The following is a 25834-nucleotide window of genomic DNA, read 5'->3' on the forward strand; positions in this document are numbered from 1 at the left end:
TTATTTTAGGCATCATAATAATGCTGTTATGCATGTTCATGTACATTTTGATGCATTACTTATATTTCTGCAAGGTCACATGACAGCATATACCCTAAAGTATATATTTTTGAGAAATATATCCCATTAGGATCCTCAAGTTATTTTTATTCTGAATTGCATGTCTTCATGTTTGCATTGCAGTTAAATTATGCCCATGGTTTATTGTAATCATTTTGCACTACTTTTCTCAAACATAGAACTCTACAGTATTCTGACCAAGACGGCTGATCCGAGGCAGTGCACAAAGCATATGAGTGTGCATGTGCATAGAGTTCTGTGGTTGAGAAAAAGTAGTGCCATCTCAACCTTTAATAGTGCTTTGCCATCGTAGCTAGCTATAGCTGACAATGCAAGTGTAAGTGTTTTTTTCTATGAAAAAGAAATTCACATTTTCACTGAAAACCACATCTTGACCAGCTTTGACATGGTAATGAATGTTTTCTGAGATGGAGATCTTATATATTCCTTTCATCCTCTTAGGTCTTTGCTGGATCAAACATCACAGAGTGTTGGGTATGATCAGGGGAAAGACCTCTGTGTGGCTGGGACAATTCATACCCAGCATCCCCCACTCCCAGAGCTACATGCTCCCTAGATCTATCGAGGTCTCTGTGGTGCAGCAGAAAAGCCAGCCGACTTAGAAATATGAACTGCGGCCTCCTCTGGCTCTTTAAAGCTCACTCAGTGTACACACAGACCTATTTGTTTGGGCGTGCTCTATAAAATCTATTACCAGTCTGGTGCTGTGTGTTTTCACCTTGTTTTTTATGGTTTGTGTCCTCAGCATGGGGTAGTGAGGACAAAGCAAAGACAAACACTGCCTTTCCTTGTGCTATATTGAACTTGGCATACAGAATCTGAAGCTGGAGATGTCAGGGCCGTGTGTGTGCGGGGGTTGAGAGTATATTCCAAAAGCATAAAACAACATGTGTCAAATGCCTCAGATTCCAAGCATAATATGTCGTACAACAGAGAGAAATGCTTCTTATTTTCCAAGCTGCTGAGCTACGTTTGATGACTCTGCGACATTAGCAAGATAAGCCAGCTAATTAGTGTTAAACACCTTAGCTCCAACAATTAGCACCTCTGTGTTCCTTCCAGCCATGATGCAGCAGCAGCAGAAGAAGAAATTAGAGCTGCCTCTCTGCCAATGTGTTGGAATGTTTTCACACCCATAGAGGGCAGCTGTGCTCTCCACAATCTCCCCTCTCTGACTAATAGAGTAACAGACACACACAGAGTGAGATATAACAAGTTATAGAGGTGGTGTGTTTTCCTGTGTGACTGGCTTGGCATGCTCATAGTGCTCAGAAAGAGTCCATTTCTTCGGCGTTGTTTATGGCTTTAGCCTATTGGAGTGTGTATGAAGCAGCATGCAAGTCCCTAATGAAGTCAGGCATCTGCCAGAGACAATACACAGGCTTGTTTTGATGCTGAGCTCTCTTATACTTACTTTGTATCCTCCTCTGTCTCCCTCTATCTGTATCTCTCGCACTTAAAAGCTTTTTAAAAGCCATCAACATGGCTGAACTCAGGATGCAGAGGAGCAACCATTGATTACCACTGCCTTAAATGACTCGGGGAAATGAATCATAACAACAGTGAATGGTCGGTCCCTGACACTGAGGCATTCAGCGCGGGCTGGAATAAATGTAGCGGCTTCTTGCAGAGCGTGGCTACAGCCGAGCTGTTGTTCTCTGGCAATACAGTCGGTTCAGGAAAAGGACTCTTGTAGATGTAATATGTTTTTGTCAAGCAGCCGAGGCAGAGAAAGAAAGAGACGGAGCGAGAGCTGGCACGAAATCAGCTCTCTGTAGCTGCAGTCGGGGTCCGTGCACACACTGGACTGTAATAAACCAAAGAATATCACATTCACACTCAAGGTCTGCCATTAATGGGCCCTGCTTTGGCCAGCAGACGATATTACATGTGCGCACACACACACACACACCACTGAAAGTGCCCACTGTCTCTCCACTGACTGTTTAATTCCGCGGCTGATAATTATAACTGTTATCTGTTGCCTCTGAAAAATTATTGAGCTTGTCAGCACCCATTAATTTACTCTGTATCATAAATTAAGTGGCACGGGCTGTGTTTTATCCCCGTCTTGCTGGAGTAAATGGAGGCAGTTTTTCCAGAGGCGAAGTCTGCTTTACTGTACTGTACGTCACACATGACAGACTTTTGTTCTGCTTCCCTGTTGTTTAAAAGCCTGGAGAAAATGAGTCGGAGATAAATTAGCCACAGTTGAATGTGTGTGCAGCTCCAAACTGGAATGAGGCTGTGTCATCTAAGCTGAGCGTTGGAAATGAAGTTAGTTATTAACCATATATGTATAGTACAAATACTTATACCTGTCTGTGTCATGATCTATGTCCTGGAAAATGTTAACTAGCCTAATTTTTTCCCCAAAAGTAAAAAAAACTTGGAACTGCAGGAAGCATTCATCAACAACCAATCTCACACCTCCGCCACTATATATCCTGCCTGTTGCTGCAACATGATTTGTACTCGAGCTAAAATGAATCATGTACCTCATATCAGCCACTGAACAGCAGCAGAACCAAGTGGCTACCAGCAGGCTGGAGAAACATAATTTATAGGCTCCTATTGTGCATTGTACTCAGGCACTGCATTGTGCATCCACATCCGTCTCTGAGACTAGCTGTCAATCATAATGCTAATGCTCACTTCCTGTAAATATGTCTTGGGTTGGGAAGGGGACAACAATAGTGACCTTTTTGAACCTCAAAAGTGCACATATTTTTTCACGTGTAGACTGTCTATGTCGGAGTTTAGCACGTCAGGACAACTCAACATTCAGGCCTCTTTACATGTTGTGAAATGAATGGAGGTCAAACATCAGTCACAGAAAAGCACCATTGTATTTTATAAAAACAGGACTGGTATATTAGTTTATTGCAGCTATATCTAACTAAAGTACAGAAATGCCAATATTCAACCTGTGTGTTTAATGTAGTTGAAGCTGAGATAATCTAGAAACACATCTGCACATCAGAGAGCATTGAAAAGTATGTTTTTATAACTGTTAAATAGAAATCTCAGTAATCAGGGTGGTATGGGTACCAACTTATGGGTTGAATAACCATGACAAGTGAAGGGATGAGGGCAAATTTCAATCATTGGGGCAAAGATCGCCGAAAAATAAAAGGGTAGAATATAAAAATAGATTAATTTCGACCCTGCCCATGATAATGGTCTCAATTTTGCTCTCTGTCTGTCTCTGTCTCTGTCACTGTCACTGTCTCTGTCTCTCTCTCTCTCTGTCTCTCTCTCTCTCTCTCTCTCTCTCTCTCTCTGTGTCTCTCTCTGTGTCTGTCTCTCTCTCTCTGTCAAAGGCTGCCACTCGTGTTAGAAATGTTCTGCATATTACTCTAAGGCTAAGTAAGTGTGTCTAATCTTACCTGGCTGTTGTTGCTTCGTTCCAGTTTTTAAAGCACCCTGTATATCCATATACAGTATATCTATAGAGATATGTGGATAATATAAAGCCCAGGCAAATATGAATTAAATCTGCATCTATTACTGCCTCTTTTACACCAAAATCTTTCCCAAAGTTTCCCATTTATGTGAGCATCCATGTGGATAGTAAAAATGGATGGTGCATAACGGGTTGTGTTGCCCATGTAAGCAAGGTCAGTAACCATAGCGACGATGTTGAAATGAATAGATTTCCCAATTAAATGTCATCAGGTTAAATGCTACTGTGACCTGACCTTAACTCTAATTTGTGCAATCAACTAGTACAGACCCCTGCAGCATCATAAGTTGCAGAATAGTTAACTATGCAACAGATTTCTCTGAAATGTGTACTTGGTTTGGGTTGACAGTGATTGAACAGTCCTGCAGGATTTGGATGGATAAACAATCCCAACCTTTGTTTCCAGGGAGGAGAAGAGCGTGGATGCTGACAGCAGCACAGACAGCCTGCCACAGAACTCCCTCATGAGGGAGAAGATGTGGAAGTCCACTACAGCTTCCCAAATCCCTATCAACACTTTTCCTTCTCTCATTTTGGATCTCGTCTTCCAGCAGCCTGTAGACACTATTTGAATTGGATGAAGCTTGTGTGGCTGACGACACCAACAAAAAGTAAAAGATTTGCTATTTATTTCTCCGCTTGCAAACAGACATGTGTCACATCCTGGCTGTTGTGTTGTGAGATGTTGGACTGTTAGTGAGCCGTATCACCGTGAATAAAAAACTCTTAGTGTGCGTGTACGTGCTAGTGTTGCCCTTTATCCAAACCTGTGTGGCTCATTATCTGAGCAATGTGCTATGATTTCCCCAAAAAGTTTTGACAGCCACTGCGAGACATCGTCTACCATTACTCTGCAGTTTGGTCCGCTTTGCTACCCGGCAACGGAAGCTATTGTTGAGACTAAAACTTCACAGCTCACTTTGAGCCGCTTGGCCCATTTTCTGTCTGCCATCTTTCTGCTCCTGCTCTCTTATTGTCTTCTCTCTGTGCCTCCATCTCGACAGCTTTTGGCCCGTGCTCTGCCACAAAGACTAATAAAACAAAAAAACCCTTAATATTATATCATTTGATGAGCAGAGCAGCCGTTGTCAGTTTCTCCACCTGCTGCAGCATAGAGCTGATATGATTCGGCACAATGTGTTTTGTTTACCTTTATGTAATAGTTTGGGCTATTTATGCAGCTTCAACTTCGGAAGCTGCCACTCTGAATACCAATCTTCTCTGTAGCTTTGCAGCACCGCTGCTTCTGCACGGGTATTTACCGCTCTTGGATGGGCCCCAGACTCAGATATATGGCTGAAGGCTTAAATAGATGTCAGAAAGGTCTGCACTTGCACTTTCTATTGGGAGAATTCAATATGGTGTAACTTTGTTGGGTGTGAAAGGAGAGGTGAGGTGAAGTGGGGCCGAGGATATAAATGGATGGAAATGCACTGAATGTGCAAAATATTTGGGACATGATATTGAGTTTCAGCCCCTTTGTGCAATTTAAAAAATCTAGCTCGCCTGCTTCTCTTTTGTGACAAGTATAGATTTTGCAAGGGAAGTCAATAGGGAATAATGGCTTCTACCTGAATGCACCTCATCTTTGTACTAATATTTTTACATTTATATGTCTGACTCAGGACTCCTGAATGACTGCTGCATCCCAGTGTTCAAATTCCAATCAGCAGGGGTGACACGGCAATTACATTTTGAATCTTAAATGTAGAAAGCCAGACAGGCTGGGAGCAAAGGGAGGGTTGTGTGTGAGCGTGTTTAAAAACACAGATACAATACAGTTGATTTTTGTTTTTGCATTTTGGAGTGCTATAGGGGGGTCGGGCGGAGGAGAGATTCCACGGAGCATTAAGTCCGACTGAATGGGTTTTCACTCTGTCATAGCACGCTGCGCTCCAGTTTTCATAACAGCATTGAATCACCATTTCCATTTCTCTAATTCTTTCCATCTTTTGTTGCAGGCAGCAGACTTGGCAACTATTGTTTGACACATTGCTTGTGCCAGAGAAAGCTGTGTTTGTGTGTGTGTGTGTGTGTGTGTGTGTGGGAGAGTTCCGACTGGCTAATCCATAATAGGAGACTGCTGCTTTTAATGCCATATCAAGTGGAAGAGTCCATATTTCTCTTTGCCTTTATCCATTTCCCAGTCTATCACAGATATTGGAAGTTAAATGGAAACCCTGGATTTTCAATTTTTAGATTGATATAAAAAAAAGGAAAGTGAAAGCATTTCTTTTCAGATTGACAATCATGCATTTTGTGCTTGTATCATGTATTGGGACTGTGAGGCCCTATTTCAGGAAGTGATGCATAAAAACTATGTTAATTTAAAAACAGAAAAATGAAATGACTGTTTCGAGGATTTTCTGCAACAGCAGCAATAAGCTTCTTAATAATCTGTATGCCCAAGATAAATGAATATTTTATGTCTGAGGAAGAAGCAGGAGACAATAGGTCATAAAGTCAAATGCAGACGTACCTGTATTAAATCTGTTCTATAGTTTGAAGATTGGATCCGCAGTCTACGGAGAGTCATTTTTACACCGAAGGGAATCACGGCGGAACTTTTTCACTTCAAAACCATTGAATCCAGCCTTTGAGGCACTTTTACTAGTTTCCATTATGCCTCTGCTGAATTATTTTTGAGGAAAATCAATTCTATCAAGGTGAGCTTTGGAAGAGGTGCTCTAGTATTAACATTCATAAGAATATCAATCAGCCAGACACTGAGTGGGTGAAAAGACGAGGGAACAAAAGTTCTGATGGCTTTCCTCTATCCCCGGAGGGACTTTAATTCTAGTTGTCTCTCCTCACGGAAACCCAGTAAGACCCCCTACACTCCCACACCCCCACCCTCACTATCCCTTGATCCCATTAACAGTGAACTGACGGGACCTCTAATCAACCATGCAAGGTCACTGAGTCACTGACAAAAGACAGTGGCTAAAGTGTTCGTTTCTTGGCAGCAAAGGTCCAGTAGCCTTTAGATAAATGATGGTATGAAGTTCTGGCATGCAATGCAAACCTTAATGAGTAGTTCAACATTTAGGTAACACAATTATTTGCTCTATTTCCCAGAGTTAGATTAAAAGGTAGACATCACCATCAAGACTAGCAAAAATCTTCTCCTCTAACTCTTAGTAAAAAAGCAAGTTAATATTACCAAAAATATGGTACAATATAATATATGGTATAATATTTAACAAGTCTACACTTATGTATCTAAAAACAACTAGAGCTATGTATGTTATATATTTTGTTAAGTCATGTGCTTAAAAATCTTTCCAAAACTTTTAAACATAGAAAATGATACAAGTAGAATTTAAGTAGGTAAGCTAAGTTTACTTCAAGCTGAAAATGGAAGATGAAAAGTACAAATTGTGACAGGGATTTAGTCATCACCCCTTTAATACTGTGGGAACACAAGGCTTCTGGACAGAATCACATCTGTTAACTCCCTCCCTCCTGTCTGTGTATGTGAGGAGCACCGTCATTGATAAAGAAGCCAGATCTCCCTGCAAATGACTTCCACGTTACGTTACGTCATCTGTCAGTATCAATTAACCTCCAGCCGCTTAGTCTGAAGAGGTCTGAAGCCAAGCTCTGCTGAAGCCAAGAGCAGCAGACAGTGAGGATAATCAGGGGAAGTGTTGCTGAAAGGCCAGAAAAGTAGACACGCTGCAGGTTTGAATCCCGTGTCATATGGGAAAATCAATGCCGTGAATGTGCAAGATGAAAGGCGTGACCGCTTCTGTCTAGTAATCAGTTTAGGTAATTGGTGTCTTTTATTTGGCCTGTAAATTCACACAGTTTAAAAATGGCCACTGACTGTGTGTTTATAGCCGTCTCCGCTACAACCACCACTTACTACCTGTGTTCCTATGGTAACGGAGAACGTACTCCCTGGCACTTCAAAATATCGTTTACCTTTTAGCTGTGATACTGATGTACTTTTGCAGTGGAACCCCTGCTGATGGATCTGGATCTAGCATTAAATGCTAAGTGTTTCTCAGCTACAGCTGAAACTAGTAAAAAAAGAATGTGCAGCGGGAAGAAATTAATTTAATTCAATTGATAAAGATGTTGTTGTTTGGTGTGAAGGCATTATCAATGTTGGATATTTAGTTTTAAAGGTTTGTTAAGATTTTTCCAATGAGTTATTTAGTTTTCTCTTTTTACTAAACTGTCCACAATCTTGGACACAGATCACTAGTTATCACCAGTTACAGTAAGATCACCAGTCTCCCAAATACTGCCACATGCAGTTAATCAAACTGTGCAGCCAGGGCCCATATGGTCCTGCCAGCCCTTCCTCTTCCCCTCATCCCATATTATCTTTCCCCAGCCTCTGTTCTCAGCAGGTGATCGCACACACATGCAGCGTGTTTTGGACCAGTGGTTGCACTCTGTCTATCTACTTAGCATACTGTATGCACAGGAATTTGTGGTATGGCCCATTTTCTGCTAATTATTTTTCAATCAGTTGATAAATTACTTAAAATAGAAATTGTAATGGTAATCCATTACATCCCTATTTACTGGATTAAAGATATCAAATAATTTCTTTAATATCCTCATCACATACCACACCACACCACAAATTACAGCTGAGAGAATAATTACACTAGTCAATCAGAAAATGAATCACCATTATTTTGACAGCTGCCAGTGATGTGATGGGTCTGTTGCATAGTTAGGGGTTCTTTGCCTTGTTAAAGGGGCACCTCTACAGCCACCAGTCCCTGCTCTGTACTGACTGGTACGTGCTTGACTTGAACTCACACCCTGGCAAGTCCCTTCAGACTATGCTACTGTCTGTCCAAGTATAAGCTTATCAAAAGTTAGCAGCTGATGACAAATTATCCCAAAACTTGTATGTCAACACAATTAATCCTTCACTAAGTCACGTCCCCTTTTATTGTTATTTCTGCTACTCCATCAAGCTGTTGGAGCTAGCATGGAGCACACACTGTCACTGACTGCACTCCCTGAAGAAATATTGTCTACTTTTGGGAATAACGAAAAAGTGATTTCAGAGGGAAGCAGACACAAGGGTCTAATATGCATTTGAAGGATATGTCCAGAATTTCAAACTGACTCAGCAGCAAAAATGGTTTGAAAAGATAAAGATTGAAGCTAAAGCCTATACATCACAATGTAAAAGTGAATAACCACATCACTAGCCAATCGAGACATGTTGCAGATGAACAATGTCTGTTCTCCCTCCAGGCAGTAGTGAAGGAAGCTCCAGGCTGTTATTGTAAAGTAAGCAGGCCTTTTTGTTTACTGTTACAGTTATGAAAAAGCAAAAGCAACATCTTAACATTATACATTTAACACCCCTTCAGTAGCTAGCGTAGCATAGAAGTGCCCAAAGATCGGCACTGGTGTGAATGGTGAGCGTTATGAACTTTCTTTTACAAAAAATATAATACAGGAAATATTGCCTGCCCTGATTTAGAAATGTTGCTCGCTTATAATTTGTGAAACTACATAGTAATGATGTTTATTTAGCCATTTATTTTATTCCTATTTATTTTTGATATTTAATAAAGGTTTATGTTTGAGAAAGTAGCTATCTGGATATTTGCAGAGAGGTGAGAAATCAGTGCAAAACCACATGAGTCTATTTTCCTTCCGGCTCAATAAATTACTATATCTGCCACCATGTTGGTAACCATTAAATTTCACCCCTCAAAAATGAGTATTGGCATCGGTCACCAAAATCTCATATCAGTCAGGCTCTACTAATGACGTGCTGTACTCTGCTAATGTCCAGGTAATGAGTATCTCTATTACATATGCTCCAGGCACAATGTTGAATCATAACTAGCCATAAATCCACAAAACTAGCCTGAAAATGATGAAAATCTAAAACGATTGCATGAGAGTCTATGCAGCAGAGGCGTGTAGTTGTTCGACCCTGGTCGATGCTTTGCTATGATGCTATATGCCTGTCTTCGTTCAAAGGTAAAGACTTAGCTCAGGGTCAGTTCCCTGACCAAGTTTCCTCTCATCAGTTGTAGAATAGTATTCTCACCACAATACGAAGTAAAACTGTGACCAGCACCTGAGATATTAATGAACTCACATAAAGGCACACAGGTTATTATGATTTTAGGAGGTAAGAGAAGATCTGCACTCATGAATGCTTCCTCCGGGAGAAATAAGTAACAACTGTAGCTTTCCGATTCCAAAGACCATGCTGACAAATGCGGTCTGGAAACAGAACATATGATTTTATAAAGCCACTGTTACCATGTTAGATGTCTCTAAATTGTGTATTTTGCAGTAGTGGCAGTAGCGGCAGGTGTTGGTCCAGTGCACAGTGACTACTAAATCGAATTTCTGCCTCATCTGAGTTTGTGCTGTACGGTGTTCTGTTCCTTAACCTACCCTCATGTCTTTATTTCAGCTTTCTCAAATACACAGTGCATTAGAACAAAGTCTGGATTCTCTGTCAGACCAGCAGGGGCTGCCTAGATGTTTCTGCATGGTCACTTTCAAGGTGCCCACCAGACTGTAACCGAGGCTCGGGCTTAGAAGTGGAGGCTATGCGTGTGTGTGTGTGTGTGTATGTGTGTGTGAGAGGAGCAGGCATGTGGGGGTGCTGCCTGCTGAAGATGGAGGAGCAGGCGGGGCAGGCCGGCTCCTCCGACCCCTCAGAGCTCCATCTGGACCACGGGGGGCTGTCATTTAGGAGTGCAGGGCCTGAGCGGAGGAGCAAATTGCTTTTTAATCGATCATATTCCCAGTAAAAGCCACTCCCAGCAGCCACTTGCCTACTTTCCATTCTATTTATGGAAAGTGCCCTGGACTTCTGTGTGCATCTGTGTGTGTGTGTGTGTGTGTGTGTGTGTGTGTGTGCGTGTGTGTGTGCGTGTGTGTGTGTGTGTGTGTGTGTGTGTGTGTGTGAGTGTGTGTGTATGGGAGAGCCACAGACAGAAAAAACAGACAGTAGGGGTGAGTTTTGTTGACCACTTTAAGTCAGTAAAAACAGAATCATGTTTCCAATTTTCTCTTAAGTCTTGTGTGTGGATGTATTTTTGCTCATTAAAATCCAAATACTACAAGGACCTTGCAATACTCATGTGGTTATAGATGATATGAAGGCTGATAGCAAGCTGTTCCTTTGAATCTGAAGAAGGCAGTGATTCCAGGGCAATGAAACATGAGCATCAGACAAAAACAACAAAAAGAAAACCCTCTCCACCGTTAAACACCACAGAGCTACAGTCAAACATGTCATGTGCTTTTATAGAAGCCCAACAATGCTGTAATGTGATCGTTTTCTCAGCTCCAGTTTCTTGCATCTATTTTCAGTCCGGTGCCCAGTGTTGAGTCTCACACTAACAGGCGCTACTGTGAAGCGTGCATGGGTAATAAATTATGACTCAGCCCAATGCTGCCGCTGATTGTTGGATCCATTTTCTAAGATGCCGTTGTTTCTAACTAATCTGCCCCTCGGGGCTCTTGAAAAGGAAGTTTAAGTCTGTATTTGCTTGCTCTGTAGAACAATTTTTTTTGTTCTTTTCATAAAGCATCGAATCACCCCCTTTGTAAAAACAAAAAAAAGCTCAAGCTGTAATGGTGTCACATAAAAGATCCTGCAGAATGAGCAATATCATTGAATGAGGCCGTCGCTTGCAAGCACTCCTGTCAGTTTTCTTTTGCAGGCCTCCCAGGAATTGTAAATGTCGTCACATTTTCAACAAGACAGGTTTTTCACTATTCGCTGGAAATTAGTTTTTGGGTGTGCTATTCTTTCTCTGCAGTGCAGCAGAAAATGTATGACTATTTAATATGACTTTGTAGAAATTACAAAGACGGGACATAAATTAGGGGATAGCACAGTTATGAGATCTCTGTCATCATTATTTGGAACCTCATTTGTTTTTTTACAGTGGCTCTGACAGAAACGAAAGAAAAAACATGTAAATAGGTTAAACACAAGCAATGGAAGAAAAACAACTGCACCAATTGACAACACTCAGAAAACTGCTGCATATAAAAAAACAGGCAAACTGTGAAACAGAGTATGTGTTTGTCTTTAAATTGTTAAAGATTCAGTTTTATATATTTGCATTGACATCTGCAACATCAGTCCGGATTCTCTTTGATTGTGCCTTACTAGTAAGCTAGTCTCCCATAGCCAGGTCTATCTTCACAGCACTGGAGAAAGGTCTCGGCGTGCCCTTTTTCATTCTGGAATAATGCTCCTTCTTGTTTGTATTTCTTTACAACAATCATTTTGTGTGGCACTAAGTCCCAGATGCATGATGGTGCTGGTGGTGTTTGTTCGACACTTGTGGTTCCTTTAGTCCATTTGTAAACAAACAAAATAGTATGTTTATCAAGTTGTCATATTGCACTGTGTCCACATATTCTAACCTAATAGCAGACAATGTCTCTCTCTGCATAGCATGTGCAACATCAGGAGGCGGACTAGTTAAGTGATTCCAGATGCTATTGTTCTCCCTGATCGATAAAATATAATGCAAATGTGAGAAATGTACTTTACGGTCATGCGTTTGCTGGTAGGGGTGGGGCATAATTTTTGGACAACTTGCACGACTAGAGCCTGAGTGAGGCCACACCGTTAAAAAATGAATTTGCACGTGTCAGAGATAAAACACAGAGGGCGACCGAGATATAACCTCACAACGAAGTTCACATATCAGCCAGTCTATCGTTAATGTGGGACGAAAAAATAACACATGTACCTGTTAATAACCCAAAATTAGCTGTCTCTGCTCTGAACCCAGCAAGCCTTCATAATATAACATCACTTATCAGCTGATCTTACCTCATGCCTACATGATTTTCCTTTAAGTAAAGCAAAAATAATCCAATAATACTTGATCAAGTAATCCAGTTGTGCATGGGAGATTTGTACTTCAGTCACTTTCGTCACACAATGGCTAGACGAGTGTTCTGGGTTTCGTTTAATGGAATGGGCATATTAATAGAACAAAAAAAGGGGCCGATAGACATTATTCCCTTTTCAGCCATAACCAAAGCTTGTTTTTATTCTTCTTCTACTTAACAGTTGAGTTCTTAAAAACGGAAATTTGACAATTTTTCCTTTCACCCTACGGTAACTGCCAGGGCCACAATATAATGCACAGTGTAAAATACAGAACATTTTAAAAGCCCAGTGATTTATTTAGTCAGGTATAAATGCATGGATTATGAAAGGCGTACAGTTGGGCAAGTTGCCATTACAAGGACACAAAGGTAGATATGTAAAATCAGCCCAGTGCGACATCTGGGATTGCCACTTCAAGGATTGGAGGGGAGATTCAGTTTTTTTACGGTGGCCTGCGTAAGTCTTATAATGATAGGTTACCGATGGACAAGATAAGATGAAAAATGTAAGAAATGTAGCTTGACAGTGGCTAACCCCTGGGCGGTCCACCAAGGTAACGTCTATTTGTTGGAATCTGTAACGGTTACACCAAGTGAAGATGAGACTCGGGTAAAGGAGTTGAAAATACGGTTTATTGATGATTTAGGCAAATAGGTGTTTGAGGGAGAAGGGTGGTTCAGGTGGTTGAAGTTTGAGTAGCAATGCTTGAGGCTGGCGGTGTACAGAGGCACAGACAGAGGTAGCAGGAGGCACTGGAAAAACAAGAGCAAAAACATGTGTTACAACAGGACACAAAAACACTTGAGAAACCATCAGGCTGGAGCGATACTTAGAGGCAGATCTACCGCTGGTGATGCAAAGACACTCTGGCAGCTTGTAGAGGGAAGAGGAGGGTCATATAAGCTGCTGATGATTGCAGCCCATGATCCACAGCTGTGGTGCCCGCCTCGTGCTTCTATCCACAGAGACCCAGGAAGTGGCGAGAACCCAAACCCAAAACTTCAAAATAAAAGCCACCAAGAGTTCAAATTCGAATTCAAAGAGTGATCGATTACATTGACAAATGCTGCTTCAGCCGTCAGGTTAAAACCTGAAAACACCCAACTCTAACAGAAGAGGAGGAGAATGCTGCCTGAAATAGGCAGCCAATGGCAGGCTTATATCTAAAGTCGGCATCCTGTAACTCAGACTACATGTTAGCAGCACTGTTCAGCTAACAGTTATAGGAGTGGGAGTGAGAAGAGAAAAAGAGGAAGGATGGAGAGGTATGTCAGGTACTCAGCTGGAGGTCCTGCATGCTCGCTGTCAGTATCTTGTCATGGCCTCGCCCCCTGACCAAACAGGACATGAGCCTCAGCACCTCATGCTGCTGTCTGGCTCTGCTGCTGTCCTCATGAACCACTCATAGCTTTTATCCAGGCACTTCTCTGTTGTTTACTGCTCATCCTCCCATGCTGGGTGTATATTCTACCGTAAAGCCTCTCCAGCATCTTCCCTAATCAGAGTAGTGACAGACTGATACAGTCAGTGTCTTTAATTATAAATCTGATAGCAGCTAATCAATACTGTCAACCTCTCCTTCTTTAAGCACAGCTTGTCAATTTGTTGATGTTATTATTAATGCAACATGTCTCGTGAAAGGGAGCGCATGGAAGGGCTTTACTCTTCAGGATGTCTGTAAAATGTGCACTGAAACCTGCTTCATCCTGCCTTAAGCCAATTGTATAGTAATGTCTGGTTGAACTAAATGAAAGTGCAAGCTTTGATTCACTGCAGTAAAAAGGGAAAAAACTATGCAAATGGCCACGGACATTTTCAAACTACACATACAGCATAATCTTTAACATATTCCAAAGACACAGATTTAAATGCACTGTTCTATCCAAGCCCCCCTATTTGCTGGAGTGAATCTGCTTCAAGCTTAGTAATTGGTTTTCTTTTATATTGTAGTTTTCTCATTGGCTCCTGAGCTTTTAGGGAGTTTAAAAATTAGAAGTTGCAGCAATATGAGGAATGTAATAATCTCTCAAAACAGCAAGTAAACCTTCTTTCCAAATATATTGGTCTCAGAGGTCACTGACCAGAGCTTTTTATTTTCTGTGCCACTGATTAGTTTTCTCCCATTGGTGTTTAAGTGCTTCAGTCCTAATATGACTTAATTTAAGGCAATAGATGTGTCAAAATATCTTTCTGAATTTGGTGCTGCAGAGATGCACCTGCAAATTGCCCATGACCATGTTAATATTTTTCATTGAAAATTACAATAATGATATGCAATTCTGCTTCACAATATTGAAGGAAATTATTTTGTATTTTTTCCAAATTTTCAGCCCTACATCATTAAATAATCACTATGGGCACTGGACGGCCAACTCTGATCTATATATATATATATTTTTTTGCTTTCTTGCTTCTTTGAAAAAAATAAGAAGGTTAGATTGAGAGTTGTATTAAACCTCTCATCTAAGTCTGACGCCAGAAAGCAAATGAGCGTATACACCAAAATGTCAAACATCCTCTAAATACTTGTATTGACTGGCAGAGGCACCTGAGGGATGGAGCAAGTGAAGGAAATGTACCCCGACTGTTCAGCAAGAGCGAGCAAAGTTATAGTTTTGCTACCTCATTTTGATTGTCTTTTTAAAAATTAACTTTTCATCATACATACCCACAATCTGGTTATTACATCTAAGAAGCCATATATCAATGATAATTTTATTATTTTTAGCAGCTGAACCAGACAAATAATTAAAAAAACATTGTACATTTTTGGTACCATCCCTTGAATTGTGCAGGTGACATAATCCAAGATGTTAGGTGTTATACAAATGCTGGAAATGTGTTAAAAAATGTATAATTATGTAACTTTCAAAGTAAAATAATGTATCTTTCAAAGTAAAATTAGGTATCTTTCAAAGTCTGCTCTCCCATTTTAATACATAATCAGGCGCCTACAGTGTACATGTGTTTACTGGAATCAAACAGTTGACTAAAATGTCCTTCTCTCTGTTTTACAGGTGTAGCATCGCAAGTGTTGTGGCCTCTGTGATAAATGTCAGCCTGTCCTGGTATTTGTATGGGTCTTTCTCCTCAACCAAGGGTGAGTCCATCCCATTCTCAAACAGGTCTGTTGTGGTTTACTGTAGGAGTGGATTTATACAACAGGTGCTACACACTCAATGATGCAGAGGACAGATTTTATTCTCAAATACTAATCTCTTCTGCAAATATTCTGAAAGCCCCCACAAAGCTGTAAAAGACAGGACATCAAGTACAAGTCAAAATGATGGATTAGGGACACAACATGTGGTTTAATGACGGCTCATAAAGCTTTAGGCTGAGGAATAGATGACTTTGGTGTCATGTTTTATTACAGTTAGTCCAACAGTGTGGGACACTCATAGGTGAATTTCACTGATTGAGCTTTGTATAATGACTCTTTTGGGACGATTGACAGCAGTCTGCTACTGAGAATAAAGTGAATATGTTAGTTCTTTGTGCTGTCCCACTTACTGTAACAACCATAAAACAGATTTAAAGCTATAGACACAATCTCCTCTGTTATATTGTAAATTTGGATTGCCGACACAGATCCTAAGTAACTCCCGTGCCCAAGATCTTTTCAGCAGCTTTCTTGTGTTGCCTTTCTCTTTCACTGTCTTCCAAAGTACTGATGTTCTTCTTTCAAAGACATAAAGTTTTGTTGCCACCTGACAAACATTCAGGCCTTGATGTTGGTTGCCTAGGAGCTGTAAACTGAAGTTGAACCTATTCGTGGAAGCTCTGTTTCCAAAGAAAAAAAGTTCAGGAAAAATCGGCCAGCGTTTTCTTTGGTCACTTTGACAAGAGAAGTCCCTTTAGCCATTGATTTACAAGAACGCTGAGTTGCTACATTATGTTCCTGTCGCTACTGAGGTAAATCTTTTTTCTGGCAGCCAAAACTGGTCATTTGCGTAGTTTAGCTGACAAAAAGGTGGATCCCAACTCCAGGTCATGTTCTGTTTCTGTTGGTGTTGTACTTTTTGTTTAATGGGACTGAGCTACTGCGCTGGCTGCTCTTCAGGGAGCAGTACATCACCAGGGCTGCATCTGCACACCTCAGCTAGGAGTTACGGCCTGGCCTCGGATGAGATATCAGCTTTAAGACTTGACATGAGGGGAAGATTTAAAGAGTTGCAAAAAAAAAAAAAAAATCTCACAAAATGGTGAAGACAGCCAGGCACTGACATGCAGTTATTGAAAGCACTGGTACGGGAGATTAACCCAACTCCACCACCTCCCTCGGGCTGTGATTCTCTCCTCTTCCCCTGAGAGGCAGCAGGGCTGCTGGGACACGACTATTGGGTGATTCATTCCTCTCTATCATTTCCTCACTGCCTGTTTGCATTTTAAAATGTACATCTGAAAGCGTAAATGTTGTTAGTTTGTTTATGATTTCATATTTCATTTCCTGCCTCTCCAAAGCCCCTAAAAATCCTTTATGATTCATCAAGGTGGGAATAAGTGGCCATCTGTGGACCGATTGTTTATTGCCTTTAAGAGGTCAAATCACGGACACACGCTCAATTGCTCCTTAAGCACCCTACTGTTCAGCCAGGAGTCATTCTGTGGATGATGCTGGAGAACTTTTTGAATTAGAGTCTGCAAATTATTTATCAAAGCATTTTTTATTCCATTCTGGAGACCTGCTGAGAGTTCTCCTTATATCATATCACAGAGAGAATTTGCACAAGAAAAGTAAGATTGTGATTGCATAATTATAGGAATATGACTTATACAGTTTTCTGATGTTAACTTTAGCAACATTTTCTTTTTTACTCTCAAAAAAAGATCAGGCAGAGCAAACACTAGTTCATATTATATTTACTGTTTTGCAGTTATAGTTTGTTACTTGTTAACACACAGCTGCTGTTTGTATATCAATGTTGTATGTGTGATCACAGCTGAAACCACAATTTTCCTCTTTTAATGTGGTGTTCAGTGTGTGCTTTCTCAGGAAATCTTCAGCAGCAGGTCTTCACTTATTCATAATGTTGACTTCAGGCTTCACTACAGCTGCAAAACATTTCAGAGAACAGGTTTAGCTTGTATCCTCTACCAAAGCACTGCTGGTAGAGAAGGTTAAGTGCACTAAGTGACATAAGGACAGTGTAGTTGTCCATCCATGTGCCCCGCCTCTGAAATCATTGTAATTTTATCCCTGAATCCTTGGCCCTCCAAAATGGCATCGTTTTAATTAACTCTCTGGAGCCTCAGTAAGAAAGGCCATTTTAATAGAGTGGGAATGCATATTAATCTGTTGGCAAGGGGCCAATTATGGTTGACTGGCACTGTGTGTGCATACATGGCGTGGGCTAATATGGCCCCTCCAAACCTAAGCTCATGGATTAAACTCTTATGTTTTCAGGTTTTCTGCACTTAATCTTCAAGCAACTTGTTGAGTATCATAGGTGAATATATTTCCGACGTCATGTGTTCTCAATTCAATGTAAATTTAATACACTACATTTAGTCTGACTCACCTGATATAGCCTGCCATTGGCCTCCTAATTTAGGTTGCATTCTTCTCTTCTTCCACTATTATCACTGCGGCTGCATCCAAGGCCAAGATGATTGTGTTCTCCAGCACTGACACAGCACTGTGGAGATAGACTTACATGTCAGATATGTGACTCAAGTCATTTGCTTGAGTCTCAAGTTAGTCCCATGTCAATTTTCTCAAGACTTGACTCAAGTCCTGAGTCAAGTCAACATAAAATTGAATTATTCAACTGAACTTGTCAAGGAGGCACCTTCTTTCAATACAAAGTCAATGGAGAGTGATAGCTTGTTTCCCCCCCCCGGTGATCTTCAGAGTATGATGCATGGCGCTCTGTCTCTAGAACAACGTTTATTGAGGGTTTATAAGTGATACCAGTTATCAGGCTAACGTTAGACAGCTATGGAGTTGTGCGAGAACAGATTGTATCTGGCTAACATCAGCCCTCAGACACTGACTGACTGATCTGAACGAGTTTTTAAACGATGATGTTGATGTTGAGGTCTGGCTGTCAGAAATCTTTAATGAGCAGATCTTGCATCCAGCAATTTTCCTTTTTCCTTCCCTTCCACATGTAAAAGTCTTGAATCTGGAAGTGATGACTCATAATGATGATGATGATCAGATGTGATCTATAGACCATCAGGTAGCCACAAGAAGCTTGACTGACAGGGTGCTCATCCAATCATAGTGATGCCATTCCAAGAATGCACTCACATATCGGGTCACATTCAAAGTCACTTTTAATGTCAACATTGAATATTTTGCATAAACAAACTATACAGAGACATGTCATTTGAGTCATCATGTCTCAAGTAAAGTCCAAAGTCTTCAATTTTCAAGTCCAAGTCAAGCCTTAAGTCATTTATTGTCTATCAAGTTGCCATCAAAACAATGACTTAAGTCCACATGTCTGATACATGTAACACGGCAGCACAGTTTAAACCAAGCATATTATAATCATATAATACAGAATTAATCCGTCTAAAATTTCACATAGTTTTCCTGTTCTTCTTGCGTAACGAGTCAGTTTCAGTGGTTTGTGAGCTCAGTTACATTAAGTTCTACCTATAGACATGTTGTGCAGAACAATGTGACACTAACAATAGCTAGCAAGTAACTATTCTATTTAGACTTGCAGTTCCCACAAGGGTCACCCTTGCTTATACCAAACAGCATACATTATAAGTTGGCACAGCTCGGTCCTTCTCCTCAGCTGAATGAAAATGAAATTGTTCCAAAAAGTTTTGAAGTTACTTCTTCCTGACAGTGGTGTTGAATGTGCAGAGGAGGACTTTTAATAAGGCAGCCTCAGCTGGGAGTCACACAGACTGTCTCTAAGGGCAAGCAGGCCCATAACCATGAACTCCCAGCTTTCTCAATACCGCTCTACTTTATTCTCTCTTTCTCTCTCTGTTTCTCTCCCACTGAAACCTTTGAGAAGCTGGTGTTTTGTTTTCATTTGAAGGAAGAATGGCCGCTGGCCTACAGCCCAGTGATCCGCAATGGCCTGTTTTCCAAATAATTAAGATAGAGGGGAAGTTATTAGAGTTAATCATGCTTTTTTAAAATGGTGCAGATACACACTCATTCAATTTTATTTTGGACCTTGACATTTATTTTACATAACTTACAAGAACAATTCCACAATAGAATTGCTTCCAAGAGACATTTAGGCCATGTCTCCTTTGAAATGAGTTCATGTCATCCCGAGCTTTCAAATATTGTTTATCACTCATTTTGATTCATTCAGTGTCAGAATAAGCCTGAAGCCACCGTTTATCATTTTATGCACTGAGGGCAAATTAATGAGCCGGGGAAAACGACTTTAATAAGTTAATGTACACCAAGTGAGAAGAGCTTTTTTATGATCTGGCACCATGAATTGGTCGAGACAGCGGGTGAAATGGGTTTGCAGCCGTGCAGTCAGCTCTAGTCCACAGTCAAATTTGCAATCTTTTTAGGAAATTACAGGTTGTAATGATAAAGCCTTCAAGTTCTTCCTGCCTGCATTTACTACAGTAATGAGTCTAACCCTAGTCGTAACATGCCATTTCCAACATCTCATCTGCGGCGAGGCACATACAGTGCAAAAGAGGTTGTAAGCCTTCTTAGAAGATTGCATGTTTGACCTCAGAATAAATGAGAGTGGAGCTGTGCTGTAGGTGTGGCTGGTGTAAAGTTGATATTTGCAGAGACTCCAGACATGGATGTGGTCAGGTTCCTGTGTATTTGGTGCACAGTCAACCTGCCACTATAAATACACGCCTGTTCTGTCACTGGTGCCACATTAGTGAGACTATAGAAATGCTTTGGGACCAAGTGGCCCTTTCAGTGCAATTATATTGTATAGCATTGAGGCATATGTTTACAGCTGCTCTCAGGAATAATTATATCCTCCAGAGGAGTGGGGAGAGAATGTGCACTAAGCTCCAGTGGGCTTCATGGGGAACAGTGGTGGGTGTTTTATTAAATGGTCACAAATGATGGTGCCACCCCAAGTGGACCGCTGTCTTCAGTTTGTTGCAGTGAAGACTGGCAGTGTCAGGGATCCCCTTAGTTTCCTTCTGTGTTGGTATGGAAATTTGGATTCTTGGTCTTCTGGCAGAAAAGGTCACCGTCCAGCCTAAATGTGTATAACTTATTATTTTTTTCTTTTTGCATTTCCACAGTCAGTCGTGTATGGAGTTACTTTTGCGATTTATGCAATCAAACCAAACAGGTTTGAGACCAAAACCATCAACATTGCAATTAAAAGACGTTTTATTGCAACTCTTTTCCTGCAAATCCAAAAGTTTTGCTTGCTGTTGCATCTGGTAGGCGGGACCTACCCTGAAAGCTGTCAGACAAATCCCTGGCTTGTCTCGATAGGAGTGACAGCTTGGCAACATTGCTCTCGCTCCTTTTTCTTCATGGACATCAAAACTCCCTCTCCCGTTTACAGTGGATATTGCCATTGCCGAACTGTCACTTCGATGGAGACTGGCCAGTAGAGACGAGTCTTATATCTTTCAGCCGAGGTCCCTCCCACAAGATTTAGCTCAACAGCAAGCAAAACTTTTGGATTTGCATGCAAACGTTTGGATACAAAAGCAAAACTTTTGGATACAAAAGCGAAACTCTTGGATTTGCAAAAGAAAGTTTTTGATCTGCCATAATACATTTTAATCACAAATTCATTGTACTTAGCAGTGTCGAGTGTTTTGCTCCCAAATCTACTTTTTGTTGCATAATAACAAAACAAAACTAACCTAATAGTCCCGGCTATAATAACTGCTATAATAATAAAACAGACAATAGACATAGATTATGGATACAGATATAGAAAATGGGTTACAGTAAACACAATATGCTGAAAATTCCATCAGATCAAAAGTATATTGAAAGTCTGAGCAATGTTATTGTGAAATGTGTGTATGCAGGAAGTAAAAAACAAGCCAGGATGAACAAGAACTTAAAGGGAGTTAAACATAATGAGTTGTTTTTTTTGTGCCATAAACTCCATGCAAAGCAAAAGTACTGTGTGGAAACTTCACTATCTCAAAAAGAAACCCTCCCTGTTAAGACTGCATTATTATCTATGGTAAGAGTCCTGGAGATAAGATGTTTGCACAGAAACTGGTCAGGAAGAAACACCTGTTTTAAGGTCAGTCAGTTCATACTGTTAATGCATGATTGTGCTATAATAAATATTGCAGACTCTTGTCTACCTCTGTGACCAATGTTCTGGTAATTTTAATGTGTGTGGTACTGAGTTAGAGTGGCAAAGCGATGGTTTTTGATGGAAATGTCTCACATTGTTGTGCTTGGAATAAAATTATTATATTTTAGAGAAAGAGAAATCACAAATAGGTGTGCAGAGTCTCTTTAATGTTCTAGTGTGGCTGCGAAATAATACTAATTAAGTCATAGTCACAACCTGACTCTTGTGCCATGCTAAAATGAGAGTTTACACTATGTTCAATATTCAACAAAAGTTATTTATTAAGATAAGAAAATTAAATAAACATTCAACTAAATATTAACAAATCGTGGAGCGTGATTATCAGTGAAATCAGTGGTGTAGGGAAGAGATGGTGTATGAATGTTGTAGTGTGCGTAACAGAATAGAAAAAAAAACTAAAGCAACGCTGCCGTCCTCACACCATGGACAACGATGCCTGCAACGAAAAAAAAAGAGAAAACAAGAACAAACTATCAACAAGGGAAACAAACCGTCACATCCAAGGAGGGGGAATGAGCGCCACAGATGGTCTGAGAGCACTGGAACATGGATAACAGGACCTCACATTTATGGACTAGGAACACCGGGCCAGATGTTCCCAGGAGGCACAAATCAAGACTCCCATTTACTTGACACAAACTACTGGGGGTAGTCACACCCCCCCATCCCATATTGTCATAGCTCCAAGTAAAGTTTTGACTGCATACTGTTTGCAGTTTTTGAATGAACACATATACTCTCTGTCCACTTCATTAGCTAGCAAGGTGTACCTAATAAAGCGGCGTAGAGGTCTTCTGCTGCTGTAGCCCATCTGCTTCAAGGTTGGATGTGTTGTGTCTTCAGAGATGCTCTTCTGGATACCTTAGTTGTACCGGGTTATTTGAGTTACTGTTGCCTTTCTATCATCTCCAACCAGTCTGACCATTCTCCTCTGACCTCTGGCATCAACAAAGCATCGAGGCTCACTGGATATTTCTCTTTTTCGCACCATTCTCTGTAAACGCTCAAGATGGTTTACAGTAGATCAGCAGTTTGTGAAACACTCAGAGCAGCCCGCCTGGCACCAACAACAATGTTACATTCAAAGTCACTTAAATCACCTTTCTTTTTCCATTCTGATGCTGGTTTGAACTCCAGCAGCTCGTCTTCCCCATGTCTACATGTCTAAATGCATTGAGTTGCTGCCATGTGATTGGCTGATTAGACATTTGCGTTAACGAACAATTTGCACAGGTCTACCCAATAAAGTGGCCGGTGAGTGCATCTGGCACATACTGTATGTAGTGTCAGAAGAATATCATCAGTACAGTTAGATATTGTGTACAATATATCAATTTGTGTTGTATAATGACCAATTCTAAACCCATTTGATCCTTGTGCAGCTCCACAGACAGCTGTTGATGAATAAAGCATTCAGGATATAGACTGGTGAAAAAAAAGAAGTAAATTAAAAGAACAATGCATTTGTATTACCCACTCATTATATTTTTCAAACACAAGTACTAATATGCTTCATGCACATTGGTTGCTATGTTATTTGTGATAATAATTATCTACTGCCCAATGCTGTGGCAAAGAGTGATGCTGTTTATTTCCAGTGCGTGCATCATGATAGCAGGTAGCGTAGTGCTGCCCTTTCCTGTGCTGTTTTGAGACTGTATTTGGATGCATGGCAGTGATGCAGCAGAGGGTGGCAGCGGCAGAGAACCGCCAAGCGTGACTAATCTGGGGATCTCCTGTGTGGTGTGTACGGCTGGCCGTCCTTCATGCCTCACGCCTCCCTGATGGGGCCCGCACACCCACTGCCTCGCACGCCGATGGAGGGGAGGAGAGATGGTACAATTTGGAGGAAGGGTTAGACATCTCAGTGCATCATTAACACATATAGTGAAGTTTAGACTTTCATTAAAGGGCCCAGCAGGTCGCCTGCAAAGTTTTAGGTTATTTTAGTGGCACTCCACTAAGTATCTTATATTTTTTCTTCTTAAAGTAAGTCCAAGTAATGAATATATATATATCTTGGAATCTGTTCCAGTCACGATTGCTAATGTATTGGCACAAGATTATAGAGGTTTTTAAGGGGCTGCAGTTTACTGCCATTGTATCTATTTGCACTCAGATTTCCTTCTTAGTTGCACTTCTTTTAGGACTTGCATTATAATTTCATTTAATTGTATTATAATTGCCAGTATCTGTAGGGTGATGGGCTTGTGCACTTGGCTCCGGTACAGCCTGGTCGGTCAGAATCAGCTGTGGAAAAGGAACCTGTTTGTGTGTTATACCCTCAGAGTGAGTCCACCATCAACAGAAATATCCTTGAAATAGTTTTATAAGAATATTTGAGACGATCAAATGATTCAATTGATGTTTTAATGTGCCATTCTTTTGATTCATTATACAAAGACTGTAAGCTCTTTTGACTGCACAGCGTTCACTTTATATGATTTCGCTGCTCACAGCTCCAGCCCTTCAGAGACCTGCTAATTCTGTTTCAATGCTGCAGTTGTCATTTTGCCTGTCATTACAAAAATGACAAAAATGATATATGAGAACTCTGAACACAAATCCTTGCCTTCTTATGTGCCAAAGGAGAGAAATTGTGAATGTACAGTGCCTCTATATTAATAGGATTGCTTTGTTCTTATTCAGAGGGAACTCAAGTTGCCTTCTTCTGATTGCCTCCCAACTGGCTCTAGCTCCTCCATGTTATACACCAGTGTGGGACGACTAATATATTCATTGGTTGTATGTGAAAGGAGAAAAAAAAAAAGTGCAATCCAACTGAATCAGATATTTTTTGCACAAGCTGTTATTGTTACTGGAGACACTGTAGTGCAGAGAGACGTAACAGACAGATTCCAAGGCTCAGTTCAAACCCAGAAAGGCAGTTACCTGGTATATACACCTTATCTTCTGTGTCTTAAAGGTTTGCCCAATCCATTTTCAAAATAAATGTCTTTTTACGTTTCTCTAAACCACAGATACGTAGAACCTCAAATATGTTTGAAGTGAACGTTTCTGAACAGCAGCAACTCGTTGTCATTGTTATGTGATGACCGATGTTAAAAACACTTTGGTTCCTTCTGAAATGGAAAGATGCCATCCCTCCATGCCACACACTTTGGATCAGAAGTACTTTATATTATATGAAAATGGAAAAAATAAAACACACACTTAGAGGTTCAGCTGGCCAATTCAATAAGATTTGGCAACCTTTTCTGAAATATGTGGAAGAGAAATCAGAGCTGCATGACTCAAGTTAATTAGGACAACCACAGATTTCATTGTGCTAAGATGACGACCCGCTTAAATACTATTCAGTATGTACTGTACTTCAGTATGTACTGTACTTTTCCCGGAAAATTCTCTCCTTTTTATGGTTATATATGTCCTCTTTTTAACTTATATTATCTTAGATTTAGTCATCTATTGATCATTATTATGATTTATCTATCTATTTATTTATTTATTTTTACTTTTTGGGGTGGAGATTCTGTTCTGAGTGTTCCTGTATGTCTGTGTTTTATTGTGAAAAAACTTAATAAACAAAGTTTAAAAAAACAACAACAACAACAACAACAACAACAACAACAACAACAACAACAAAAACACTTTGGGTTAAGGTTAAGCACCAAAACTACATGGTTAGATAAGGTAGGTAAAATAACAGGGTTAGGTTTATTTAAAAAAAAACACCACTCCTGGACATTATGACGGAACACAAACACAGATCTCACAGTTTAAAGATGGTGGTCTGTGAAAAAGGTTTTGCTTGGTGAAAAAACTTTGCCATGATACTTTTTCTTACTTTATTCACAGTAAACCTTATCCAATCTATTTTCTCACAGACAAATCCAGGAACTTCAAATAATGATCCTAGCAAAACATTTTCTTGTGTTTTACAGAAAGAAAAATTAAGAAACTTAGAAAGATTATCCTGGCAAAACCCTTTTTTTATCACCTGTTCTAAAATCATAAACACAGGAGAATAAGCTTTTCAGATTTACTTCAAAGATGATTCTCCCTTGCCACTGAGGGCTTCCTTATGAAACAAAGAGAAGGAAGATACTAAAATGTACCGTAGAGCTGAGGGGAATTGCACACTCAGCTGATCATTCTCGGTGGGTTTGTCATCACAAGTGACACTCTTAGTCA

General features: G+C 40.4%; 1 protein-coding gene across 9 annotated transcripts in view; it reads left to right on the top strand.

Annotated features, from left to right (window-relative positions):
* arvcfb (ARVCF delta catenin family member b) overlaps positions 1-25834 on the top strand; it is a 256104-nt gene that overhangs the window by 38059 nt on the left and 192211 nt on the right. For 8 of the 9 annotated variants that reach the window (XM_059338015.1, XM_059338020.1, XM_059338017.1 and 5 more), the window contains exon 2: positions 15434-15516. The gene's annotated coding sequence lies outside the window, so the exon portion shown is untranslated. Of the gene's footprint in view, positions 1-4138; positions 4159-15433; positions 15517-25834 lie in introns of those variants that run through there. The other variant, XM_059338016.1, reaches the window with a different exon arrangement.

This window comes from Centropristis striata, chromosome 7 (assembly GCF_030273125.1).
Source record: "Centropristis striata isolate RG_2023a ecotype Rhode Island chromosome 7, C.striata_1.0, whole genome shotgun sequence".
Lineage (NCBI taxonomy): Eukaryota > Metazoa > Chordata > Actinopteri > Perciformes > Serranidae > Centropristis > Centropristis striata.